Genomic DNA, 27,069 nt, shown 5'->3' on the forward strand with positions numbered 1-27,069 from the left:
GGGCTTGACGATGCTATCGTAGCACAATCTATTTTGCACGTTGGGAATTGTCGAGGTATATATCCATGATTACTTGTAGAATCAAATGACATTGTTAGGGCCTACAATAATCACATCAGTACCACACTATGAAGGACTAAGCTCAGCTCTTTGACCCAGCAAGTTGGCTTGTTTACGGTAGGAGGCTGGTAGGCTTCAACCAAGTTTGAGTGGTGAGCTCAGCTCTCTATAAGTATGTATTTAAAGCACATCATAACATTTATCGCAAATATGTCAATAATAATAAATAAAAACAACAGTAGCAGAAGTCGTAAAAATAATTTTAACAATAACAACCACAACAGCAACAACAACCATCACCACCTCTATGATGAGGCCCAGAACACTCCAAGAGGGTGTTCACTAAAATTTGTGTGGAACTTGGATCTCTATTATCCAATAGTTGCACCAAAACAAACACAGCCTAAGGGCTCGTTTTGATTAATACATAAAAATTTGCATTAGCAATTTTTTTCTTTTAAAAACCAATCCAAAAAAAAATCTAATAAAGGAAATAACTTAAGGTAACAACTTCTCCATATATATATATATAAAAGAAATTACCAAATATGCTAGATTAGAGACCAACAACTAATATCTTCAAGAAGACAAACTACCAAATGATCTATATTTCAGCAACATGACACAAATCAGTTACAATAAGTAACAAGTACTTCTGGATACGTACTATAAATTTACAATTATGTGTTTCTAACTGCAACTTGGCTTCATAGCATGAAAGCCATTTTCTATTCATTGTTAATAACGCGCATGCAAACTCAAACGTGGCCTCCACTTGCTTATGACAATTAGCAAGAACGGTGACCAAAACACCAAGTACTACAATTAGCAAGAACGGTGACCAAAACACCACGTACGACAATTAGCAAGAACGGTGACCAAAACACCGGAATATGTGAATTCATATAGTCGTTCTATGTAATTTGAATTATTAAAGGACTGCATATGACCAATAAAGAAATGAAGGCATCAGTATCCATCAAAGATACATAACTATGTCACTATCAAACTGCTTATTATGAGATCATAATCAGAAAGCATTGTGCACTAAATCAAGCTTAACAAAGAGCTTAGCTCCTCAAGATTCTGTTAACGGATCTCATATAAATCAGTCCATTACTCCTAGATTCAACCTACAAACTACCATTAAGAAGTCTAATAAGACCACATGTACTGGAAAGAATTGGATTTTAGCAAATCTAAATGCAACACATTGATAACAAGTTTCTACAGGACAGAAAAAAGAATGACAAGAAGATCCACATAAAGAATAAATAACCATAAAGATATGTGACGACTTGCTCATGAATCACGATTTCCCCAATTCACCCACTTTCCAACTTCAGTATTGGACAAAAATCTTTATTTGACGTAATATTTCACAAAACACCGCATTATGAATCTCTCTAGGTTTTGGATGTTCATTTTAACATTACATTATTCCCAATTTCTTGGGTAAATTACAGCCACAGACCAAAGCTTACATTTTTATTGCCTCATGTATTTCATGCTTTAAATCTCTGTCCTTAGAACCAAGTCATACCATCACCCTCACCATCCTCAACCACTGTAAATTCTATTCATATATCTATACTCTTGCTCCCTTCAACACCTACCCCTCAGCCCCAAGCCACAACAACTGTACCGTCTCCAGTTTAAGCATACCAAGAGAAGGTGTTGAAGGCTCTCCATCTTCTATGAACCCTACCATTTCAACTCATAATGCTCGAAGTTGAATTACGAGTTGCCAATTACTTTGCCATCTACTTTATCATAATAAATTACAAATTATTAGCAGAATTTGTATCAAAAACAAGAAAATATATGAACATCAAAAAAATTGCAGTGAACTCCAAAGCAGAGAAAATAATGGCTTACGGTTAAGGGAAATATGATACAACATTAGAACTAAAATAAGGAAAACTTAGGGAAACCATGAACATATATGCACAACAAGAGTGGCAGAAGATGCAGGAAAGAAGAGAGGATGATGAATTAGGGTTTAGGGCTTGGGAATTTAGTTTCATGACGACACTAAAATACAGGGATAAGGGATTATTTGTTACCAAAACCAGTTCCGATCTCAAACCTAAACTACAATGAAGAAAAATCCCGCAACAACAATGAAGCAAAAATCCCTAAACTACAATAAACAAAAAGCCCTAAAAGAAATGAAGAAAAAGACCTAAATTGAAACCAGTAATGCATTATTGCTTATATTCGTTGTGCTATGTAGAGAGAGTTATAGGTTGTGCTTCGTTGTGCTCTATAGAGAGAGAGAGAGAGAGAGAGAGAGAGTGGTTCTGTTGAAAAAGAGAGAGCATGCTCTATAGAGAGTTAGAGGTGCGTCGTTGTGCTCGGATGAGAGAGAGAGAGGCTGCCTTGCTGAGTTCTGCAGAGAGAGAGAGGTTTTGTGATGAGAAAGAGATAGAGCATGCTCTCTAGAGAGATAGATGGGTTCTACTTCGTTGAGAGAGATCATGAACAAAGAGAGAGGGTGAGATGAGTGAGAGCGACACCCGTGCCGTGCATGCAGGGTGTGTCAGTATTAACTGAGAACCTTTTTCAAAATTTTAAAACGCTCTCACTTATCTAAACATTCAAGTGTGACCCACTCTTTTGAGCCGATGGACTCACAATTTCTGCATGCTCGAACTGGCCTACACAACCATTTTCCTATATATATATATATGTTTTATTTTATCCAAAATTTCACTACCAAAAAACAAAGTCCTTGGTAGTAAATCTATTTTATCCAAAGTTTCCCTACCAAAAAACACAGTCCCTAGTAGTGAGTATGAAAATACGAATAAAATTTGAAAATAAAAAATAACAATTTTATAATGGAAACATATGGACCGTTAATTTTAACTGTTTCTAGATAGACCACCCATTTGCATCCATCTTTAAGATGTTTGCTTTATACGTAGGTGGACCCAAATGTAGAAATATACCCTCGCACACATGAATTATCTCGTGGTGATCAATTTTAATATAGACGGTCCCCATAGTCTATTTCATGTTACACTATTTTTTTGTTTGAAAAAACTCCTTTTTTTCTTTTTTTAGTTTTTAGAGATTCATCAGACGTGGAGATGATCTTTTATAATATCAAAAGTAGAAGTTTTTAATGAGAATAATCTTGCGGTATTACCTTCTTTCTTTAGCCCAGAACACAAACCTTCATTTTATACATCCACTTTTTTTGGTCTTTCTTCTCTAATGAATACAGGGTGGCGAACCGATACCTATTTATAGAAAATTTGGCTTTGAGGGTTAGTTTTGAATGTTTACTCAATGAGGTGGGCTTTTTGGCGATAAGGGTCACTGCAACGACCCAAAAAGGATATCACCTTTATGTACACAAGAGAGAGAGATTAGATGGCTCTCAAAAAAAAAGTAAATTCTACGGTTTTACTGGTTTCTTCCTTTCTTCCTTTCTAGAGAGAGAGAGGGAGCTTTGCAATTGGCCTCTGTGAGAGAGAGAGATCCACTTTGTCATTGTTGATCAGTGGGTCTTCAAGTAAAGAGGAAAATTGCAGAAATGGGAGCTCCTTTGAGGACAAAGAAAGCATTTCGGATCGTCTAATCGATCAGTGAAGCAGTCATCCTTTGTATTGAAGGGAGCTCCTAATTCTTCTCTTTTCATCCCCACCGTCCATTCTACAACATTTTTATCATTTCAGTTTTAGATATGCACACTTCCCGTCTAATTGTTTTGCATAGTGATGCTTCATAGATACTGACCGTTTGTAAGGATTTATGGTTATTTTGTTTGTTGCTTCTCCTAAGTAAATTCTCAAGGCTCCTGATCTTTTGATGAGAACTGTGATGATTTCTGTCTTCACATATGGGCTTCTATTGTTGTGGCTTAATGGTTCGTATTTAGGTTGGGCGACAATCATGGTGCCTTTCTATAACTCTGTCTTTCATTTTGCTTCTCTCTCCCTCCTAAGTATGTGTGTGTCTCTATGTTTAAATATGCTCTCTCTCTCTCTCTCTCTCTCTCTCTTTCTGCATTAATATATGTGTGTCTTTGAGAAGGATGAATCTCTCCGGAAAAGGAATCTATTGATTCTTTCCTAGTTAGTTGGATCATAGGTGCGATGATTTATTTTATCGGCAAGGTTTTTCTCTTTCAATATTTATACATATGGATTTATATGTAGTGTAGTTCCTGGATGTAACACGATTTCTATTATCTCTCCATCCATCTATCTATTTGTCTGTGTGTTTCAAATTTCAATAGTCTCCCTCCTCTCTCTTGATCCCTCGAACTTATTGATGTTGGTTTGGAAAAATGTGACCTTCCAAATTTGAAGATTTGAGTGCTCATATGGTTTTTCAATGCATGGGGAGTGTTAATCTGATTACCTTTTATCAGAATATCTTACTTTGCAATCCTATATTAAAGAAAGGTATTGCTTAGGTTTGCATATTGTTTGTTTATTTTATGGTACTGCTAAATGAGAAACCCTATAGGAGGCTCTGCCAAGAGAGAGGTTTTCCCATGGGGTGAGACCGAGTAACTCGGTGGGCACGGTCGAGTCGCGGTACACTAGTTAATATTGGGTGCAAGTATTTAATTAATTGATTCAGCCAAGGTACTGTGTCCTTTGCCAAGGCGAGTTACTCGAGCGAGTCTAACTAACTTGCTTGAGCCCATATGTTTTTTTTTTTAAATACATATGAAGAAAAACATAATATGTACAAATAGCAGGCTTGTTTTTACAAACTAACTACAAACAAAACCACAACATAAACCTAGGAGAAACTGGGAATTGTCTGTTCAGGTTACCTGTTGTCTTAGTGCCCTAAAACTTAAACATAGATCAAGGTCTTTGATCTTATTGATATTGATTAATTGGAAACTGTACACACATAGATCTCTAAATAAAAGGTAATTTACTTTACCTACTAAAGCCCTTTGGAAAATGAAAGGAGAGCCCACAACAAACTTCTCACGTGGGAAACAAAAATTATTTCTAACATAGAGCCTAAGAGTTTAACATAGGAAGCCTTTCTAACCAGTAAACAAATGGATCATAATTCAGAATTAGAATGTATATGAAATAATTGCTTTTGAAATATGCAATCCATATATAAACAAATAAATAAAATGAAGTAATCCACATATGTAGACCTTTGTATATATGAAGTCTCAAATTTATGTGAAAAAATCCTATCAAGCATCAACCATTATCAATTTCAAGAAATTCAACAAAGAAGATTTATGTCAGGTGATAGAACACAATAAAAAGTAGTTTATAAGTACCTAATGAACAAGGTCTATTCAAGAGAAGTTGTGGGAAGATAGTTTGGTTTGAAGTGCCGAACCTATATGAAGTTGCAATAGTTGTAAGATTACTCTAAATAACTGTAAAAATGGATACACACATAACTTGAACGAACTATGTGAAAGAGTTGGTAAGAAAGAAGAAATTGAAGATGTTCATAAGTCTAGCAGACTGATGTGTTGTCTAGGCTGGACAAAAATATATACAAAAATTTACCATCTAGAATGTCCAAATATATACAAGAATATACATATCCTGAAGTTCAGAAGTTTATATTCTTAAGATGCAGCTGCACTTTCTTGAGTGGAGGTGTCTTCTGCTATATCAACGTCTAAACTAAGTCATTCAACCAAGTGACTTGGTTGTAGTGTTGTATTCCGCACTGGTGCACAAATAATAATAATGAAATAACTATATTGGTATTTCATCCTTTGAAGAAGGCTCTCCATAGTTTCATTAGTAATTTCTTATGGTTTAATAGAGGCTGCCTATTAAAATTTATAGTGTCAATGGTTTCTTGGGTGCAAAAGTAAAACATATAAAAGATATTTACGAAGCTCTTTATTCCTCAGCCAAAACTCATTCTTCAGCCGCAAACATGCTGATCAATTGCTCTATTTGTCCATTGACAAAGTCACTCTAAGGGTGTAGTTTTCATCGTCCTTTACCAGAACATCTGTCATGGGTCTCTACATTTTGTAAGAAGGTCAGGAACATTTGTTTTACAATAATAAGCATAATAAATATGTATATGATCACTTACTGTACTTTTTCTTTTTGGCTTTCATTATGACTATGGCATGATCACTCACTCTCTCTGTCTGCATTTATATATATGGGTGCTTTCAGGATGGATGAATCGCTCCTGAAATAGATTCTATTGATTCTCTCCCAGTTGGTTGGATGTAGGTGCAATGATTTACGTCACTGGCGAGGTCTTTCTTTCTCTGTATCAACATGTTTGCATGTAAATGTTATGTTGTTCGTGGGTGGAACATGATTTCTATATCTACCTATCCATCTATCTATTTGTCTGTGTATTTCAAATTTCGATACTCTCCTTCCTCTCTCCTCATCTTTTGACCATAACATTGTAGGTTTGGGAAAATGTGAACTTTTTTATATAAAGATTTGATTGCTCTTATCGTTTTTGATACATGGGGAGTGTTAATGCAATTATTTCATCAGAATCTCTTACACTAACAACACTACAATAAAGAAAGGTATTCGTTAGGTTTACATATTGTTTGTTAATTTTTTGGTAGTGCTGAATGAGAACCCTTATAAGAGGATCTCTCAATCATGTTTTCTGATGTTAAAAGCTTTACCTGAGAGAGGTTACCCCTTTGAGTTTATGCAAGAGGCTGCCCTACTGTTTATGTTAATGTTTTAAAAAAAATGGCTGCCTGATTCTTTTGAAAAATGTGATCAATAGTCCATATTGGCCTTACTGATTTGATTATACTTCTGCTGGTTAATAAAAACACTTAAACAGCAGGCCGTCACAATAAATGGATAGAATTTGTTCTAATCCTTTTGTTAATAACTATGTACCAAAAATCGACTATGGTACTCGGGCCTTGGCCGATGCGAGTTACATGGGCGAGTCAGAGTAACTCCCCAAATTCCAACTCTTTTTTTTTTTTTTTCTTGTAAAGAAAATCAAAAAAATTAATATGTATAATTAGTGGGCATGTTTTTACATACAGAAAGTTAATGAGAAATTGGTTGCACCGTATGACATTGAGCAGTCGCCTTGCTTTGAAGTCTAGGGTTTGAATCTTCGAACCCTACAATTTGTTTCTTGAACTTCTATCATATAAAAAATACGAGTCTTTAGAAACAAAAGGTACACCAGCGGGATTCGAACTCCGACAATGATAAGAGACATAGCGTTACTAGCAATCTCTAACATGGAGATCATGAATATGAATAAATAATTAAATTTTGAAAATTAGAAATAATAATTCTATTATGAAAACATTTGAAGCTTTAGTTTGAATTGTTTTTAGATGGATCACCTATTTGCATCCGTCTTTAAGATGGATGCTTCATACGGATGCTTCATACCTTAGGACCGCATATTTTGGAGATGCGGTCCAGCCCCCATGAAACAATTTTCCAATTTTTTTTGGCTAATTCTTTAAAAATTGTCAAAGCCGCATTCTGCCTCATCTAGTGAAGGTCTTGTATCTATATCCATAATTTCACATATATCATGACCATTGAGTCTCCGTTTTCAACAAATATTGACCAGTCCATACTTTATGATCTTTGTGTTGAATGATAGATTACTAGTTGAATTACATGCATTGCACATACGCAATTACTTGTACCAGATTAACTAAAGTAAAAGGTTGATGTAAGGTTGCAACTTTGAAATATAGAATTACAGATGCATCTCAAAAATCTGTTGGAAAAGGTTGTTTTAGTGTTGAAAAACCCGGTAATAGATAATCTGGCCATCGAGATGTATCAATACAAACAAGAAAAGAAAATAGATTTTTATCTAGACCATCCATTTTCAAGATTTTCATATGTTTATAGATCTACTCGATTTTAACCATTTTTGGAGTTCAAACGTTTATAATTAGATATGAAAATAGGTTTTTAGATAATTCTAAGAATTTTTTACATCAAAATAACATGTTATGATAAAATTTGGAGGTGCGCCTTAATTGGATTGTTTAAGGTTGCAACCTTATAGAAGCCACACCCTTAACTAAATATTCAATGATAAAAGAAATTTATTCTTAATTTGGTAAATCACAAATCACTTCTTAGATAATAGGAAATTTTTAACTACTAATCATTTTTATGAAAATAAATTCTATTAGACCTTTGGTTTCCTAAAATAATATTTTAAGAGATCATTTCGTTCTCTACTCTTCAAAAGTATCCATGCAAATCTCTCTCATCTCCTAAAATCTCTCATTCTCTATCTCTTGTGCACGTTATTTCTGTCCTTTTTTTTAACAGTGTTATAAGCTCTTTATTGAATATATGTTTAACAAGCATCTTATTACATCATGGAAATTAATGCATTAGAAATAAACAGGGAAGATTAAGAGACTCCATGCTTTGCAAGATGATATGCCTTAAGATTTGCCTTGCAATATGTATGAGTGATTTTCCTTTACCCCGGGGTAGTACAATGATCAGTGATTTTTTGCAAAAAAACATACCACGACAAAGGTACCCTACGCACCTGCTTACATCATTTTTTGACAATAAGAGAATCCCCTTCAATCAAAATATCCCATTTGGATACCTCTATCAATAATAATATGTAATCCTTATAGAAGAGAAGAGAACTCTACATTATTAGCCATGGTAGAACCGCAAGGCCCAACATAAGAAAAAAGAATAGTACCATCATGGTTTTGAAGCAAACCATTAACACCAGCTGCCCCTGGATTGCCTAAGGAACTGCCATCAAAATTTAGTTTTAGACAACCCTCTAGGGGCAAATTCCAAACCAAATCAGGATGGCCGAAATAAGAAAATGATGAAGCTAAATTCTTTAGGTTTAAATAGATATCAACCCATGAAACACCACGACCCTCCAAAGTGGAAGAGAACTAATCCCATAGATTTTGCAGAATCCGATCCTTAATTTCTTCTGAGCTTAAACAAATCCCAACAAATGTTCTCTTGTTACGTTCCAACCATATCTGCCATATTATAGCACACCTGAAAATTTCAAAATGATGACTCCTTTCTTCGGTAGACCTACAGTACATAGATGGTTAATAGTTCCAAGGAGATTCTTTGGTAGCATAACGAATAGTCCCGTTTTATTAAAAGCCTAGTGCGAAATATTGGAAGCAAAATGCAACTGCAAGAAGAGATGCAAACCAGTCTCCTCATCGCATTTGCACAAAAGATAGACATTCATAAGAATTCTACCCCTTTGGTGCAGATTATCAATAGTGAGGCATTTGTCTTGCATAGCTACCCATAGGAAAGCATGGATTTAGACTGGAATCGGTCATTTCCATATCAAACCCAAGGTACAATTGGTCCGACAACCATGATCATAATAAAGACGTTTATAAGCCGATTTAATAGAGAAAGAGCCATCAGGTTTAGATTCCTAAATAATCTCATCTACAATATGATAAGAAAGCTCGACATCCTCCAAATTTTTAAGTAACTCTTTCCTCTGCAGAATGATAAATTTGGTAACCTGTTATAAATGCATGAAAAAACCGAAAACAAAACCCCTGTACTATGTGTAGCAAGAATTGAAATCTTTGCAGCTGGACATGTATCCTTAGCAAAAGGGTATGCAAATAGAGAAGAAAGAGATCCCTCACCTTCTCCAAATTTCTCACAATGTTGAGATCTCACTTTAATTTAGAAGATATGCTATCTTCTCTCTCTCTTCCCTTTCTTCTCCTAAAGTATACCTACTATATTTCTCTCTTCCCTCTCTCACTCTTTTATATTTTAGAAGATTTAGCTCTCTCTCTCTCTCTCTCTCTCTTTCTCTCTCTCTCTTTCCTTAGAGTTAGGAATATTCTATCTCCCTCTCTTTTTATTTAAGATAGTGGAAATAATGTGGAGACATAGAAACAGTATTGAGATCTTTTTGTTGTGTTCGTTCATATTCTCTTTCTCACTCTTTTTCTCTCTCTCTCTCATTCAAATTTAGTTATCCTAAAATAAGTGCCTATTTGATCTGTTTACTCTAAAGTTAGAAATGTGTCCAAAAATTTAAAATATACACACTTTTCATTCTAATGAATAATCACAAAATAGAAAAATTTGAAGACGGAACCTAGGAAATAATTTTTAGCCCAATTAACATAGGCCGTCCATTTTGGTAAGATGCTTAGATCTAGGACTTAGAACGATATTTTTTTTTTCCAATTTTGTTTGATTGATTTATTATCATTAGATAAACAATGTTGAAAAAGAAAAAAATGATTTGAGTTTGTAAAGGCTAAAATCTTAAAATTCACCAAATGAATAATCTAGAGTCATTGCTGGAGGGGACTCACTTTGATGACATCTAGGGTTAAAATTGATTTTGTTTTTCTTTTATTTTTGGGATTGATTATTGAGATGAAAAGAGAGTGTCCGCAAAATTTTGGGACACACAAATATGACCAACTAGGTTTTCTAGAAGTGTGGTTGTATTATATTATGATACAACCATTGCATTAGATCACTATCATATATTATGTATAACTCGTGCCTTGCAAACATAAAAAAAATGAAAGAAGAAGTTTTTTAAATAAAAAATATAAAAATAAATATATTTTTATTGTTGAAAACATAAAAAAATAATATTAACGTACAAAACTAACTAAAATTTTGAAGTAGAGTAAAAAAATTTAATTTTTTTAATTGCTTATAATTTTTGTTTGTTATTTTTTAATTCAAATAGAACATCCACAAAATAAGATAGAGTATAATTTAATTCAAAGCGGGTGCTTATAAAATTTTTAAAAAATAATTACATACCTCGAGAAAAGCATGCTTTCTCTTACCTTTAAAGATTATTGTGTTCCTCAATCTTCATAAAATGGGAAGAACATCTAAAAAACTCCAAAGATAGGCAATGCAAAACAAAAAAAATTACTACGACTAACCGTCAACATCGTTTGTTAAACTTCATTCAATGGTAACTAATATCTGAAATCACAAAATCCACGTGATAATGTGAAAGAGAGGGCAGGGGATTGCTTTTTTAGTTATCATTGCTTTAGTAATTTATAATGTATAACCAAGCAACCATCGCTATAAGACACATTAAAAAATAAGATTAATAGAAAAAAAAGGACGAATGTTGTTCATCACCTTCACCAACTAAAAAAATAAAAACAATAACACTGACACGTACAAATCAAAAAAAAAAAAAAAAAATTTTGCAACCAATAGATCATAAATCAGTTATCAGGATAATTTGAAACAATCAACAAGCAAAATCATAATCTCAAATATGTCAGCCTTTGCTATATATTACATATGCAAAACCAATAAAAATCTGACACCTAAGCGAACTCCCCATTTCAAAGTCGCAAGAGAGAATGTTCATGTAGACATTACAATAAAAACAAATTAAATATTCTAATCGCAATGAAAATAAATTTAACAAACACATAAAGAAAGGCATTTAAAAAATAGCGTACCCATTTTGAGGGGTTGAGAGGGGCACGTGAAGGTGTTTTGACCAATTTATAAGATTTCTAACCCTTATTAAGATATAGAATCTCTCTCTTAGAGAGATATTAGAGGTGAGGACATAGTAAGTATAGATTCTAAGATATAGGTGAGATCTAGATTGCTCTCTCTTTCTTTCTCTAAAATATGCACGTACCTATCTATCTATCTCTACTATGTTGTTTTTCTCCCTCTCTCTCTCTCTAATACATACTCTCTCTTCCTTTTCTCACACTTCTTTATTTTAGAAGGTATGATATGTTTAGATAATGACATAATATGGTAATTTATGAGATTACTCTCTTTGTTTTCTCCAAAACTTTATTCATTCTCTCTCTTCCCTTTCTTCCCCTAAAGTATACGTACACTCTCTCTCTTCCCACTTTCTCTCTTTCCTATTTTAAAAGATTGATCATGAAAAACATTTTAGGTGAGGAAATAGTAAGTATTCATGCATGAACATAAAGAGGGAGAGAGCAACAAAGCACATCTTGCTATATGAAAACTAAAAAATAACATAGCTATTTTTAGGTTGAATGGGGTATGTGATCGTGTCTTAACCTATTTATAAGACTTCTAATCCTAACTAGGATATAGAATATTTCTCTTAGAGAGAGATATTTTAGGTGAGGAAATAGTAAGTATAGATATTAAAATATGGGTGAGAAATAAATTGTTCTCTCTCCCTAAAATGGGAACGCTCCTATCTCTCTCTCTCTCTAATATGCTATTTCTCTCTTCCTTTTCTCACTCTTCCTTTTAAAAGAAAAAATATGTTTGGATAAGGATATAATATGTTAAGTTTTGAGATTACTCTCTCTCTTTTCACCCTGAAATTTATGTGTTCTCCCTCTTTTCCTTTTCTTCTCTTAAAGTATATGTACTCTCTCTCTCTCTTCCGTCTCTCACTCTTTCCTATTTTAGGAGATTGAGCATGAGAGACATAATTTAGGTGAGGAAATAGTAAGTATAAATTTTTAAGATATAGGTGAGATATATATTTCTCTCTCTCTCTCTCTCTCTGTCTCTCTCTCTCTTTCCCTAAAATATACACGCACCTATCTATGTCTCTCTAATATGCTCTTTCATTCTCTCTCTTTTCTCTCTTTCACTCTTCCCTATTTTAGAAGATATGCTAAATTGATATCTGGATAAAATACGGTAAGTTATGAGATTACTCTCTGTCTCATTCCCCCTAAAATTTATGCATACTCTCTCTCTTCCCATTCTTTCCCTAAAATATGGGTACTTTCTTTCAAGTAAAAGGAAAATTGTAGAAATGGGGCTGCTTTGAGGACAAAGAAAGAATTTCAGATCGGCTTTATGCTCATTGAAACAGTCATCCTTTGGACAGAAGGGAGCTTCAAATTCTTCTCTTTTCATCCCCACCCTCCATTCCACAACATTTTTATATTTTCACTTTCAGGTATGCACGCTTTCCCTCTAATTGTCTTCCATTGTTATGCTTCATAGATAGTGATTGTTTGTTAGGATTTATGGTTATTTTTCTTCCCTCTCTATTGTTGTTTCTGCTAAGTAATATCTCACAGATCGTGATATTTTTATGAGAAGTATAATGATTTCCATCCTCACTCTATTGTGGCCGCTTAATGATTCGTATTTCAATTCAGCTACCATAATTGTACCTTTCCATTGGAAGGGAAATATGAGAGAAGTCAACAAAATAAGAGAAATCCTAGAGAGAGCTTGAGGATAGTATAGTCCCTCAACAAACTTTAGAATCTCTTGTTAGCCAAAGCAAATCCTCAATACACCACCGAGGAAAAGAGAGAGACAGAAAAAGTTTGCATGGTGTATTCTTTTACAGTGAGAGATGGGAGAGAGAGCACGCAAGTGCGCTACACAAAAAGGATAAAAGTAGCGAAAGAATAGAAAACTCCTCTTTTTCTAAAATAAGGGAAGTAATTCGGAGGCAACTGAATAATTTTTTTTCACCTTCTCTTCCCTACCCTAATTGAGGGAAAAACTCTAAAGAGACAGAGGCGGTGGAGAAGACGAGATGAGGTTTTTTATGGGGAGCTTTTGAATTACTTTGGATGAAAAGTAGGAGAGAGATTGGAACAGGAGTCATGAGAGGGGGAAAGAATAGAATGTGGTGTTGGTGTTTATGGGTTTCTCCAAAGAGGATCTAGTTTTTATGTGGTGTTGGTGTTTATGTGAGAGAATAGAATGTGGTGTGAACAGAGATCTAGGGTACAACCAGATGAGCGTGCGGCCAGAGATCGAATAAAACCATTGAGAGTTGGGAAATTATGAGAGTTGGGAAAAGATGAGATTTGGGAAAAGATCGAGAGAGCGAGATTTTGGTTTGTGCTATGGGTTTCTAAGGAAGATGGATTTTTGAGAGAGAGAGAGAGAGAAAGAGAAATGTAGATCATAGAGTGAGAGAGAGACTACTGATTTGGGCTGAGAGAGAACAAAGAGCCAGAGAAAGACTAGAAAAGGAGCAGGGCACCAATGGTAGAGACTTCTGGGCGGAGGTAATTACACAGAGAAGCAGGTCAAAGAGATAACTGAGAGGTTGAGAGCAAACATTCTTTTTCTGATACCATTTGAGAAATAATCTTTCTCTGTATTGAATGAATCAATAAGATTACAATACAACTGTAGATTTATAAAGGGCACTCTTGTTGTCACAATAAAGTGGAGTAGAACTGGAGATAGTGACATTCACGTCTGTGAGCAACCAACGTAGCCAAAATATCTCAGCGATGGTTTGTGCCATAGCCTGTTATTCAGCTTCTGTTGTTGATTGAGCAATTCGTTTATGTTTCTTCCTTTTCCAAGAGATGAGAGAAATCGAGAAAAATGCAGAATCCCGTAGTAGATTTGCGATCACTCGGATTTCCTGCAAAATCCGAGTTTGTATATGCCCGAAGCTCAAGTGAGGAAGAAAAGGAGAAGAATAAGGCCTGGTGACGGGCATGCCTGATATAACGAATGAGGCGTAAAATGGCAGCGAGACGTGCAGAGTACGGGGCACTTAGAAACTAACTAACCATATTTACTGTATAAGCAATATCGGGACATGAAGTTGTTAGATATATCAGTTTCCCAACCAATTGTCAATAAAAGGTTGGGTCAGGAAGAGCTTCTCCTTTGGATTTGATCATGGAGTGGTCAATTTACCACGGCTGTGTGCCAATGTCATACCTGCCAACAACTTTATAAACACTCTCACTGTCAGAAAGACGCATCATGGCCGGATACTCGCATTCATCCCTTGTGATTTAAACTAAGTCTAGGAAAGTTGAGTGCCGATGGTTCAGAATCATGGGAGATGTGGCAACTAAGCGAATTAATCCCAAGCTTTCTGCTTAACATTATAGTAAATGGGCTTTGGCTAGCGACAATTTTGTGTTACATCCAACTCCTTAAGTATTGCCATACTTGTGACGATCTTCTAATGAAGAGTTGCCTTAAGTCCTGGATCTCTTTTTGACACTCTGAAACATGAAATTTTGATTTAGGGCGATTGCTTGATATTAAGTATCTTGATCTGGGTATGAATCTATTTTTGTTATGACCTACAAACTTCCTAAATTCCATTATTTTTTATATATTCTACCATTCACAACTTGATACAACTTATGAATCGTGACGTATCTAGTTTTAGTGATAGGCAATAAGAGAGGGAAAAGTGAGAGAAGGAAGAAGCTGGGATGACAAACAGATGAGGGTCGGATTGCGGTTCAATTGATGCATGAGGCTAGTTCATTAGTTCATTAGTTCATTAGGCTAGTTCCTTATGCTAGTTCAATAGTTCATTGGTTCACTAGCATTCTGCAATGTGAAAAGGTGCAAGGAGGCTAGACATCAAATCAAGCAGAGTGAGGACGAGGAACCACAAGGAGGATAGACTTCAACTCATAGCTGCGTGAGGGCGAGGAACAACAAGGAGGCTAGAAAATAATTAAAGACACTTACAAAGAGACCCACCTGTGAATAAGTACGATTTGGTGTGTTCCTTGGATGTAAGAAAGGCACAAGTTAAGATGCCTTTGGAGGTAAGGAAACAAGGTCGCCCATTTTTCTATTGTCGAATTGCCCGCATAACCCGGCCAGGCCAAGAGCCGAGAACCTTGGCGATGTTGATCTTCTTTATACTACGAGTAGAAGAAATCAGCAATGTCCTAGTGGAAAAATTCTAAAATTTACTATAAATTGGACCATGAAACTCAAGTCATTTAGTCCAATGACTTGTTAGAGGTGGCATGTGAGGTAAACAACAAGTTAATAAATTAATAATTAAATGCCATCTATGAAACATATCTGGGATACATTTTTTGACACGGTTTCAATGAGTCCATGTCGAAATGAGTCACTGTGACTTAGTTTTCAAGGACGTGTAATCGCTAACATGGAGATCACGAATATCAAAAAATAAATATATTTTGAAAATTAGAAATAATAATTCTATTAAAAAAACAGTTCAAGCGTTAGTTACAATTGTTTTTAGATGGACCACCTATTTGCATCCATCTTTAAGATGGATGCTTCATATCTTAAGACTACATATTGTAGAAATGCGGTCTAGCCCCCATGAAACAATTTTCCTTGATTTTTTGGCTAATTCTTTCAAAATTGTCAAAGCATCACTCAGCCTCATCTAGTGAAGGTTTTGTATCAGTATCCCTAATTTCACACATATCACGTCCATTGAGTCTCCATTTTCAAGAAATATTGACCAGTCCATACTTTCTGATCTTTGTGTTGAATAATAGATTACTGGCTGAATTACGTGCGTAGCACATATGCAATTATTTGTAGCAGATTAACTGAAGGAAAAGGTTTATATAAGGTTTCAACCTTGAAATGTAGAACTACAGATGCATCTCAAAAATCCATCGGAAAAGGGTGTTTTAATGTTGAAAAACCCAGTAATTGATCATCTCACGATCGAGATGTATCAATACGAAAAAAAAAAAAAAAAGTTTTTGTCCTAGAACTAGTGCATCTTGCAACATATTATCTAGACCATCCATATTCAAGTTTTTTAGATGTTTATAGATATACTTGATTTTAACCATTTTTGGAGTTTAAACAATTAGATATGAAAACAGATTTTTAGATAATTCTAAGAAGTTTTTACATCAAAATTACATGTTATGATAAAATTTGGTGGTTTTCTTTATTGGATTGTTTAAGGTTGCAATCTTATAGAAACCACATCGTTAACTAAATATTCAATCATCAAAGAAATTCATTATTATTAATATTTGGTAAATCACAAATCACCTCTTCGATAATAAGAAGTTTGTAACTACTATTCATTTTTATGAAAATAAATTCTACTAGACCCTAGGTTTCCTAAAATAATATTTTAAGAGATTATTTCTTTCTGTACTATTCCAAAACTCTTCCATGAAAATCTCTCATCTCTCTTAAAATCCCTTATTCTCTATCTCCTGTGCATGTTATCTCTTTCCTTTTTTTTACAATGTTATGAGCTCTTTATTGAATATATGCTTAACAAGAAATAGATTACATCATAGAAATTAATGCATTAGAAACAAACAGAGAAGATAAAGAGACTCCATGCTTTGCAAGATTATATGCCTCATGATCAGCCTCACGATATGTATGAGAGAAAGAAATCCTTAACCATGGGGTAGCACAAAAATTAGTGATGTTTAGCTAAAAATACATGCAACGACCAAAGTACCCTTTGCTTCTTCTTACACCATTTAATGACCTTAAAGCAATCCCCTTTAATCAAAATATCCCCTTAGAAGCCTCTATCAATAATCATATACAATCCTTGTAGAAGAAAAGCGAACTCTGCATGAGTAGCCGTGGTGGAACCGCAAGGCCCAGCATAAGAGAAAAGAACAATGCCGTCATGGTTCTGAAGAAGACCACTAACAATAGCAGCCCCTAGATTGCCTAAGGAACTGCCATCAAAATTTAGTTTTTGACAACCCTCTGGGGGCAAATTCCAAATCAAATGAGGACGGCCCAAATAAGAAAACGATGAACCTAAATTCAGAGGTTTAAATAGATATCAACCCATGAAATCCAAAGTGGAATAAAACCAATCCCGTAGAGATTGCAGAATCCGATCCTTAATTTTTTCTTTGGTAGCATAAAGAATAGTCCCATTTTATTGAAAGCCCCGTGCAAAATATTGGAAGCAAAATTTCAATGTAAGAAGAGAGAGAAAACCAGTCTCCTCATTGCATTTGCACATAAGACAAACATTCATAAGAATTCTACCCCTTTTGCGCTGATTATCAATAGTGAGGCATTTAACTTGCATTGCCAACCATCGGAAAGCATGGATTTTGACTGGAATTGGCCATTTCCATGCCAAACCTAGGGTACAATTGGTCCAAAAAACATGAACATAGTAAAGAAAGTTATAGTCTGATTTAACAGAAAAAGGCCCGTAGGTTTAGATTCCTAAATAATCTCATCTGCAGTGTTATAAGAAAGGTCGACATCCTCCGATGATTTTAACTAACTCTTGCCTCTGTAAAATGACATAATTTGGTAACCTGTTATAAATGCACGTAAAATTCAAAACCAAACCCCCTATAGTATGTGTAGCAAGATCAGAAATCTTTGCAGCTGGACGTGTCTCCTTGGCAAAAAGGTCTGGAAATAGAGAACAAAGAGATACCTCACCTACTCAAAATTTCTCACAATCTTGAGATCTTACTCTATTTTAGAAGATATGCTATCCTCTCTCTCTCTTCCCTTTCTTCCCCTAAAGTATACTTACTCTCTTTCCATCTTCCCTCTCTCACTCTTTCATATTTTAGAAGATTGACTGCTTTCTCTCTCTCTCTCTCTCTCTCTCTCTCTCTCTCTTCCCTTAGAATTAGAAATATTCTCTCCCTCTCTCTCTCTCTTTAAGATATACAAATAATGTGGAAATATAGAAACAATATTTGAGATATTCTTGTGTGTGTACACATACTCTCTCTCTCTCTCTTACAAATTTAGTTATCCTAAAATAACTGCCTATTTTATCTATTTTCTTTAAAGCTAGGAATGTGTCCTACAATCTCTATAAAACTAGGGTCCCTTTGTATTTTCACGATACGTGTTCACCACATTACTATACCTTAATAATATTGTGTGTGTGTGTGTGTGTGTCTATATATATATATATATATATCTATATATATATATATATATATATATATATATATATTTTATATATATATATATATATATATATATATAATCAAATGCAATGGTTGTATCAAAGCATAATGCAACCACACTTCTAGAAAACTATGTTTGGGGTATTTGTATGACCCAAAACTTTGCACACACATTCTCTTCATCCCAATAATCAATCCTAGAAAAAAAAAGAAAGTTCAATTTGAACCCTAGATATGGTCAAAATGAGTCCCCTCCAACAACGATTCCAGTCCATTCATTTGGCGAATATCGACATCTTAGCCTTTACAAAGCATTGACTATCTAATAATAAGAAAGGATAGGATTTATGTGAGAATTGTATTTTAATAATAAGGAAGGATGTATGGAACAACCCACTTGTTGTCAATTATATCGTCATTAAGCATAAAAGGTGAACAATGTCTTCATCATTTGTAGACGAGATAATTTTCAAAAGATAATAATGTATATTTTAAATATTTTCTTGGGTATTGAAATTTGCATTTTCCATAATTAATGCATCGTATTATTGTTTTAGGTGAACTTCAACGTCCATGAATCATAAGTTTTTTTACTTTTTCGTAAAGGATTGGATTTATTCTTTATTCGGCATGGTTTCTATGAGGTTGGCACCTTAAACAGTCCAATTAAAGCACAACTTCAAATTTTCTCATAACATGTAATTGTTCTGTTACGTTTTTTACGATTTTCTAAAATCCATTTTCATAACTAATTTTAAAATTTTAAACTCTAAAAATGGTTAAAATAATGTTGATCTATAAACTTATGAAAATCTTGAAAATTGAAGGTGTTGATAATGTGTTGCAAGATGTGCTATTCATGAGACTCAAATTTTTTTTTTTTTTTTTCCCATATTCATGCATCTCGATGTCAGAATGACCAATTAAAGCGTTTTTCAACATTAAAGCTACATTTTCTGAAGAATATTTGAGCGGCATCTTTAGTTGTACACTTTAAGGTAAGGTTGCAACCTTATATAAACTTTTTCCTTCTTTATTTGGTTATTATGTGAAAACAATTCTATCGATATCCTCAACTGATTTTATTTTATTTTCAATTATCACAATTAATAACATATGGGCATGCGGTAAACCTCATTTTTGAAATTCAATAACATACATATATGCAAGTATGGTACCAAAATTACTTTGTGCAAAATTATTTTTCTAAAATCTTAAAATTTTGCCCTAAAAATTCCTTTAGTTAAATCAGGTCTATTAAAAGTGGCATTCTTATAATTCATTAAAGACTTCATTTTTGGTCAATTTGGGTTGCATGTCATAGTTATAAAAGGATCTGGTCTACCATATTTTCTTACAATGGTTATTGTATCTTAGTAACATGTATGCATGTCTCATCCCTCCAATCAAAGACGATGGCAGTATAATTCTTCAACCAATATTACAAGCATTACTTTCACCATGTACCATTGCATCCTGTATTCACTGATATAGTTCAATTCTAAGCTTTTCATGATTATTTTGTAGATAGCATAGTCTTTGAGTTTCAATTTTGACATACATGTCGACTATATATTGTTGAAACAGTCTTCCTGCATGTAGCAACAAATTTCTCTGATGTGATCAGATTTGCATTTTAAAACAATAATATTCTCTGCACGAAACATGTTTTTGTTGCCCATATTTATGACGTTCATTTTTTAGTATATTATCTTCCCATCCAAGTTCACCAAAACGGAATAACAGAGGATATTGTAGAGGGTCATAAAAACCAAAATAATCTGCTATCATTGATAGTTGATCTGATCATGATCTAATCTATACACTCCATTGTTTATATTCATTGTCGTCATTTCCATCAATCCAAATCGCGGAGAATTTTGATGCAAAAGCTTTGTTGTATACTCGTTTATATAAATTACTATTTTTGTGTAGGACACTGTTATACTATTTAATCCCCACATAAGCTACAATCAGATTATTCAAATTATCATATTGGAAAGGTAAATCCAAGAAGTTGAGGTACCTCTTATGCATTATGTAAAGCACTCTTAATTTCCTTTAAGTTACTATGCCCTCCAGCCCCGCCGAGTCCAATTACATAGTCGACGTGATTTAATCTCAATAATATACAATGACAATTCATGACAGAATTTCTCCTGCTAATTAATGGAAGTACAATTGCATATAATAGAATTCTAAGGATGGGCAATGATCTAATACAACGGTTGTATCATAGTATAATGAAACCACACTTTCAGAAAACCATGTTTGGGGTATTTGTATAGCCCAAAAGTCTGTACACACTCTCTTCATCTCAATAATCAATCCTACAGATAACAAAAAGTTCATTTTGAACCCTAGATATGGTCAAAATGAGTCCCCTCCAACAACGAATCTAGACCATTCATTTGGTGAGTTTCAAGATCTTAGCCTTTACAATCTCAAATTCACTTTTTTTTTATTTCTAACATTGTTCATCTAATGACAATGAAGCGATTTAAAAAAATTGAAAAAGAAAAAAATCTTCTAAGGCCTAGATCTAAGCATCTTATCAAAATGGACGGCTTATGTTAATTGTGCTAGTAAAATACCTTCTAAGTTGTGTAATCAAATATTTGTTTGTTGTGATTGTTCAATAGAATGAAAAGAGTGTATATTTTAAAATTTGGATCAAACAAAAGGCCCTAAAATAGTTTTTGAGGGTAGTTGCGTTATATATATATATAAATATATAACATGTTCTATGCACGTGATTAAAAATAATTGACTATCTACTAAGAGAACAAATATTTTAAATAAAAATATGTATATTTTTATTGTTGCAGACACAAAAAAATAATATTTATGGGAAAAACTCACTAAAATTTTGAAGTAGAGTAAAAATTGGTAATTATTTTAATTGCTTATAATTTTTGTTTGTTCTTTTTTACTTCAAATAGAATATCCACAAAATAAGATAACGTATAATTTAATTCAAAGAAGGTACTTATAAAATAAAAAATAATAATTATATAGCTCGAGAAAATCATGGTTTCTCTTACCATTACCTTTAAAGATAAATGTGTTCTTCAATATTCATAAAATTGGAAGAATACCTAAAAAAATACAAATATAGGTAATACAAAATAAAATAAAATAAAATAACACGACTAACCGTCAATATGGACTTTGTTAAACTTTATTCAATGGTAAATAACAGCCGAAAATCACTAAATCCACGTGATAATGTGAAAGAGTGGCCAGGGGGTTGCTTTATAATTATCATTGAACTAATAATTTATAATGTATAACCCAGCAACCATCACTTTATGACATATTAAAAATGAAGAATAATAAACAAAAAAAGTTGAATGTTGTTCATCACCTTCACCAACTAAAAAATAAAAAACAATAACAATGACACATACAAATCGAAAAAATAAAAATAATTTTGTTTTTTTGCAACCAATAGATCATAATTTAGTTATCAGGATAATTTGATACACTCAATAAGCAAAATCATAGCCTCAAATATATCAACCTTTGTTATCTATTACATATGTAAAGAAATGAAGGCATCAGTATCCATCAAAGATACATAACTATGTCACTATCAAACTGCTTATTATGAGATCATAATCAGAAAGCATTGTGCACTAAATCAAGCTTAACGAAGAGCTTCCATTACTACTAGATTCAACCTACAAACTACCATTAAGAAGTCTAATAAGATCACATGTATTGGAAAGAATTGGATTTTAGCAAATCTAAATGCAACACATTGATAACAAGTTTCTAAAAGACAGAAAAAAGAATGACAGGAAGATCCACATAAAGAATAAATAACCATAAAGATATGTGACGACTTGCTCATGAATCACGATTTCCCCAATTCACCCACTTTCCAACTTCAGTATTGGACAAAAATCTTTAGTTGAAGTAATATTTCACAAAACACCACGTTATGATTCTCTCTAGTTTTTGGACGTACATTTTAACACTACATTATTTCCAATTTCTTGGGTAAATTACAGCCGCAGACCAAAGCTTACATTTTTATTGCCTCATGTATTTCATGCTTTAAATCTTTGTCTTTAGAACCAAGTCATACCAACACCCTCACCATCCTCAACCACTATAAATTCTATTCATATATCTATACTCATGCTCCCTCCATCATCTACCTCTCAGGCCCAAGCCACAACAGCTGTACCATCTCCAGTTTAAGCATACCAAGAGAAAGTGATGAAGCCTCTTAATCTTCTATGGACCCTGCCACTTCAACTCATAATGCTCGAACTTGAATTACAACTTGCCTATTACTTTACCATCTACTTTATCATAATAAATTGCATATTATTAGCAGAATTTGTATCAGAAACAAGAAAATATATGAACATCAAAAAATTGCATGGAACTCCAAAGCAGAGAAAATAATGGCTTACAGTTAAGGGAAAAATGATACAACATTAGATATAAAAAAAGGAAAACTTAGCAAAACCATGAACATAGATGCACAACATGAGTTTCATGGGGACATTAAAATACAGAGATAAGGGATTGTTTCTTACCAAAACCCGTCCCGATCTCAAACCTAAACTACAATGAAGAAATATCCCTCAACTATATGAAGCAAAAATCCCTAAACTACAATAAAGAAAAAGCCCTAAAAGAAATGTAGAAAATGACCTAAATTGAAACCAGTAATGCATTATTGCTTATATTCGTTGTGCTATGTCGAGAGAGTTAGAGGTTGTGCTTCGTTGTGCTCTGTAGAGAGAGAGAGAGTGGTTCTGTTCGGAAAGAGAGAGAGCGTGCTCTATACAGAGAAACAGGTGCTTCGTTGTGCTCGAATGAGAGAGAGAGGCTGCCTCATTGAGCTCTATAGAGAGAGAGAGAGGTTTTGTGATGAGAAAGAGATAGAACATGCTCTCAAGAGAATGGAGGGGTTCTGCTTCGTTGAGAGAGAGCATGAAAAGGGAGAGAGGGTAAGATGAGAGAGAGCAACAACCCTGTCGTGCATGCAAGGTGTGTTAGTATTAACTGACAACCTTTTTTCAGAATTTGAAAACGCTCTCGCTTTTCTAACCATTCAAATGTGACCCACTCCTCTGAGCCGATGGGCTCACCAATTCTCCATGCATGAACTGGCCTACACAATCATTTTCCTATATATATATATATATATATATATATATATATATATATATATATATATATATATATATATATATATATATATATATATATATATATATATATATATATATATATATATATATATATATATATATATATATATATATATATATATATATATATATGTTATTTTATCCAAAACATTTCTACCAAAAAACACAGTCCCTAGTAGTAAATCATCAGTAAAAAAAAAGAAATGGAATGGTCTTGAAAATAAATCCTACCATTTTGGCAACTATCATATATAAAAATAAAATCTGCAAAAACTTGACAAAAATATTAGTAGACGGGTTCGACATAAATCATTATATTCATCCTAAGCAACTCTAACAGTTTCCCACAATAATACTATATAAGCATATGCCAATACTATATGCGCAGCATATTATATAATTATGTGCGTTGCACAATCGACCTCGACCATGAATACAAAGTGACATCTTATAAAGTGACATGAATAACAAACACATCTATTATAAAAAAGTATTCCAATGCTGTAAACATCAAATCAGATGCACAATTGAAAGAATGAAAAGCATTACAACATGTATTACTGTATGGCATAATTTTTCCATTCTTTTAAAATGGATGAGGTTTCTACGGGTGCTATGGAGAAAAATAAAGCCACACCACCAAACCCAGCCAAGTGATGCAGTTTTTACCTTGAAAATGCCTATGTTGGTAAAAAAACTATTTCAACTACTCATCATGAAAACTGAATGCACAAAAAGGATAAGGTTTCTACGAGTCCATATAGAAAGGAGTCCCTTCCTAAAAATATATTTAGAGATGGATTTTTGGACTCAATTTTTAAAGACATATAATCTCTAAATGGAGATCTTGAATATGAAAATACGAATAAAATTTAAAAATAAAAAATAACAATTTTATGATAAAAACATTTGAACGGGTAATTTTAATTGTTTCTAGATAGACCACCCATTTGCATCCATCTTTAAGATGGATGCTTTATACGTAGGCGGACCCAAATGGAGAAATGCGCCCTACCACTCATGGAACAATTTTCCCAACAAAAATATAGATCTCGTGGTGATCAATTTAAATATAGACTGTCCCTATAATGAATTTCATGTTATACTATTTGTTTGTATGAAAAAACTCCTTTTTTTTTTGAAAAAACTCCTTTTTTTTTTTGAAAAACCTCTTATTTTTTTTTTTAGTTTTTAGAGATTCATAAGACGTGGAGATGGTCTTTTATAATATCAAAAGTATAAGTTTTTAATGAGATTAATGTTGCAGTATTACCTTCTTTCTTAAGCACAGAACGCAAACGTTCGTTTTATACATCCACTATTTTTTGTCTTTCTTCTTTAATGAATACAGGGTGACGAACGAATACCCATTTATAGCAATTTGGCTTTGTGTGTTAGTTTTGAATTTTGATTCAATGAGGTGTGCTTTTTGGGGATAAGGTTCACTGCAGCGACCCAAAAAGGATATCACCTTTATGTACACAAGAGAGAGATATTAGAAGGCTCTCAAAAGTAAATTCTGGGATTTTACTGGTTTCTTCCTTTCTAGAGAGAGAAAGGGACCTTTGCCATTGGCCTCTGTGAGAGAGTGAGTTCCACTTTATCATTGTTGATATGTGGGTCTTCAAGTAAAAAGGAAAATTGCAGAAATGGGGGCTGCTTTGAGGACAAAGAAAGCGTTTCGGATCATCTTATCGATCAGTGAAGCAATCATCCTTTGTATTGAAGGGAGCTCCTAATTTTTCTATTTTCAGCCCCACCCTCCATTCGACAACATTTTAATCATTTCAGTTTTAGGTATGAAGACTTCCCGTTTAAATTTTTTGCATTGTAATGTTTCATAGATACCGACCATTTGTTAGGATTTATGGTTATTTTCTTTCCCTCTCCCTTGTTGCTTCTACTAAGTAAATTCTCAAGGCTCCTGATATTTTGATGAGAACTGTGATGATTTATGTCTTCACATATGGGCTTCTATTGTTGCGGTTTAATGGTTCGTATTTAGGTTGGGCAACAATCATGGTGCCATGCTATAACTTTGTCTCTCATTTTGCTTTTCTCTCTCTCCTAAGTATGTGTGTGCGTCTTTGTGTTTAAATATGCTCTCTCTCTCTCTCTCTCTTTCTGCATTTATATATGTATGCATTTGAGAAGGATGAATCTCGCCTGAAAAGGAATCTATTGATTCTTTCCTAATTATTTGGATCGTAGGTGCGATGATTTATTTTACCAGCAAGGTTTTTCTCTTTCTGTATTTATACATCTGCATTAATACATAGTGTAGTTCTTGGACGTAACACGATGTCTATTATCTTTCCATCCATCTATCTATTTGTCTATGTGTGTTTCAAATTTCAATATTCTCCCTCTTCTCTCTTGATCTCTCAAACTTAATATGTAGGTTTGGAAAAATATGACCTTCTGGTTTTGAAGATTTGAGTGCTCATATGGTTTTTCAATACATGGGGAGTTTTAATCTGATTACCTTTTATCAGAATATCTTACTTAGCAATCCTACATTACAGAAAGGTATTGGTTAGGTTTGCATATTGTTTGTAAATCTTTTGGTAGTGCTAAATGAGAAACCCTATAGGAGGCTCTGCCAAGAGAGAGGTTTTCTTGAAGGGTGAGGCCGAGTAACTCGATGGACATGGTCGAGTCGCGGTACACTGATTAATATTGGGTACAAGCATTTAATTAATTGAATCAGCCAAGGTAATCGGTCCTTTGCCAAGGCCAGTTACTAGGGCGAGTCAAAGTAACTTGCCTGAGCCCAAATTTTCTTTTTTTGAAATACATATGAAGAAAAACACAATATGTACAATTAGTGGACTTGTTTTTACAATCTAACTACAAAAAAAACCGCAACTTAAGAAAAACTGGGAATTGTCTTTCCAGGTTACCAGTTGTCTTAGTGCCCTAAAACTTAAAGATAGATCAAGGTGTTTGATTTTTTTGATATTGATTAATTGGAAACTGTACACACATAGATCTCTAAATAGAAAGTAATTTACTTTACCTACTAAAGTCCTTTGGAAAATGCAAGGAGAGCCTACAACAAACTTCTCACGTGGGAAACAAAATTATTTCTAACATAGAGCCTAACAGTTTAACATAAGAAGCCTATCTAACCAGTAAACAAATAAATCACAATTCCGATTTAAAAGGTATAAGCAATAATTGCTTTTGAAATATGCATTCCTTATATGAACAAATAAATACAATGAAGTAATC

The sequence above is a fragment of the Amborella trichopoda genome, chromosome 5, assembly GCF_054954075.1.
Source record: "Amborella trichopoda isolate Santa Cruz 75 chromosome 5, AtrichopodaSantaCruz75HAP2 v2.0, whole genome shotgun sequence".
NCBI classification, from domain to species: domain Eukaryota; kingdom Viridiplantae; phylum Streptophyta; class Magnoliopsida; order Amborellales; family Amborellaceae; genus Amborella; species Amborella trichopoda.